Below are 3,414 nucleotides of genomic sequence, written 5' to 3' on the forward strand. Positions count from 1 at the left end.
GAAGAGGAGAACCTTAAAGATCTGAAACCAGATGTATTTAGTGTATCTGAGTATATACTAGAGGTCGACCGATTATGATTTTTCGACGCCGATACCGATTATTGAAGGGCCGAAAAAAGCCGATACCGATTAATCGGAGGATTTTTTTATTTGTACTAATGACAATTACAACAATACTGAATGAACACTTATTTTAACTTATTATAATACATCAACAAAATCAATTTAGCCTCAAATAAATAATGAAACATGTTCAATTTGGGTTAAATAATGCAAAAACAAAGTGTTGGAGAAGAAAGTAAAAGTGTAATATTTGCCATGTAAAAAAGCTAACGTTTAAGTTCCTTGCTCAGAACATGAGAACATATGAAAGCTGGTGATTCCTTTTAACATGAGTCTTCAATATTCCCAGGTAAGAAGTTTTAGGTTGTAGTTATTATAAGAATTATATTACTATTTCTCTTTATACGATTTGTATTTCAAATACCTTTGACTATTGGATATTCTTATAGGCACTTTAGTATTGCCAGTGTAACAGTATAGCTTCCGTCCCTCTCCTCACCCCTACCTGGGCTCAAACCAGGAACACATCAACAACAGCCACCCTCGAAGCATCGTTACCCATCGCTCCACAAAAGCCGCAGCCCTTGCAGAGCAAAGGGGAACAACTACTTCAAGGTCTCAGAGCGAGTGACATCACCGATTGAAACGCTATTAGCGTGCACCGGGTAACTAGCTAGCCATTTCACATCAGTTACACCAGCCTAATCTCGTGAGTTGATAGGCTTGAAGTCATAAACAGCTCAATGCTTGAAGCACAGTGAAGAGCTGCTGGCAAACGCACAAAAGTGCTGTTTGAATAAATGCTTACGAGCGTGCTGCTCCCTACCATCGCTCAGTCAGACTGCTCTATCAAATATCAAATCATAGACTTATTATGACATAATAACACACACAAATACAAGCCTTTGGTCATTAATATGGTAGAATCCGGAAACTATCATTTCGAAAACAAAACGTTTATTATTTTCAGTGAAATACGGAACCGTTACGTATTTTATCTAACGGGTGGCATCACTAAGTGTAAATATTACTGTTACATTGTACAACCTTCAATGTTATGTCATAATTATGTACAATTCTAGCAAATTAATTACGGTCTTTGTTAGGAATAAATGGACTTCACACAGTTTGCAACGAGCCAGGCGGCCCAAACTGCTGCATATACCCTGACTGCTTGCACGGAACGCAAGAGAAGTGACACAATTTCCCTAGTTATAAGAAATTCATGTTAGCAGGCAATATTAACTAAATATGCAGGTTTAAAAATATATACTTGTGTATAGATTTTAAAGAAAGGCATTGATGTTTATGGTTAAGTACACATTGTTGCAATGACAGTGCTAAATCATCACCCGTTTGGCAAAGTAGGCTGTGATTCGATGAGAAATTAACCTCTATGGGCTAGGCGGGACGAATTCGTCCCACCTACGCAACAGCCAGTCTAATCCAGTGGCGCGATTTTCAAAACGTTTGAAATGCTATTACTTCAATTTCTCAAACATATGACTATTTTACAGCCATTTAAAGATAAGACTCTCGTTAATCTAACCACACTGTCCGATTTCAAAAAGGCTTTACAACGAAAGCAAAACATTAGATTATGTCAGCAGACTACCCAGCCAGAAATAATCAGACACCCATTTTTCAAGCTAGCATATAATGTCACAAAAACCCAGAAGACAGCTAAATGCAGCACAAACCTTTGATGATCTTCATCAGATGACAACCCTAGGACATTATGTTATACAATGCATGCATGTTCTGTTCAATCAAGTTCATATTTATATAAAAAAAAACAGCTTTTTACATTAGCATGCGACGTTCAGAACTAGCATACCCCCACAACCTTCCGGGAATTTACTAACAATTTTACTAAATTACTCACGATAAATGTTCACAAAAAGCACAACAATTATTTTAAGAATTATAGATACAGAACTCCTCTATGCACTCGATATGTCCGATTTAAAAATAGCTTTTCGGATGAAGCACATTTTGCAATATTCTAAGTACATAGCCCGGCATCACAGGGCTACCTATTTAGACACCCGGCAAGTTTAGCACTCACCAATATCAGATTTACTATTATAAAAGTTTGATTACCTTTTGTTGTCTTCGTCAGAATGCACTCCCAGGACTGCTACTTCAATAACAAATGTTGGTTTGGTCCAAAATAATCCATCGTTATATCCGAATAGCGTCGTTTTGTCCGTGCGTTCCAGAAACTATCCGAAATGGTAAATAACGGTCGCACGCATGGCGCATTTCGTGACAAAAAATTTCTAAATATTCCTTTACCGTACTTCGAAGCATGTCAACCGCTGTTTAAAATCAATTTTTATGCCATTTTTCTCGTAGAAAAGCGATAATATTCCGACCAGGAATCTCCTTTTCGGCAAACAGAGGAAAAAATCACAAAGACGGGGGCGGCCGGGTCACGCGCCTAAGCCCAGAGTACCTTGATCGGTCACTGAAAAAGGCGATCAAGTGCTTCAGCCTGGGGCTGGGATGACGACATTCTGTTTTTCCCGGGCTCTGAGCGCCCATGGACGACGTAGGAAGTGTCACGTTAGAGCAGAGATCCTTTGTAAAAGATAGAGATGGCAAAGAAGTTCCAGAAATGGTCAGACAGGCCACTTCCTGTAAAGGAATCTCTCAGGTTTTGACCTGCCATTTGAGTTCTGTTATACTCACAGACACCATTCAAACAGTTTTAGAAACATAAGGGTGTTTTCTATCCATATATAATAAGTATATGCATATTCTAGTTACTGGGTAGGATTAGTAACCAGATTAAATCGGGTATGTTTTTTATCCAGCCGTGAAAATACTGCCCCCTAGCCCCAACAGGTTAACAGGCACCGCATCGATTATATTCAAAGCAGGACAAGCTAGATAAACTAGTAATATCATCAACCATGTGTAGTTAACTAGTGATTATGTTAAGATTGATTGTTTTTTATAAGATAAGTTTAATGCTAGCTAGCAACTTACCTTGGCTTCTTGTTGCCCTCGCGTAACAGGTAGTCAGCCTGCCACACAGGCTCCTCGTGGAGTGCAATGTAAGGCAGGTGGTTAGAGCGTTGGACTAGTAACCAGAAGGTTGCAAAAACGAATCCCCGAGCTGACAAGGTAAAAATCTGTCATTCTGCCCCTGAACAAGGCAGTTAACCCACTGTTGCTAGGCCGTCATTGGAAATAAGAATGTGTTCTTAACTGACTTGCCTAGTTAAACAAAGGTGTAAAAAGAAATCGCCACAATCGGTGTCCAAAAATACCGATTTCCGATTGTTATGAAAACTTGAAATCGGCCCCAATTAATCGGCCATTCCGATTAATCGGTCAACCTCA

This window comes from Salmo salar, unplaced genomic scaffold (assembly GCF_905237065.1).
Source record: "Salmo salar unplaced genomic scaffold, Ssal_v3.1, whole genome shotgun sequence".
NCBI lineage: Eukaryota > Metazoa > Chordata > Actinopteri > Salmoniformes > Salmonidae > Salmo > Salmo salar.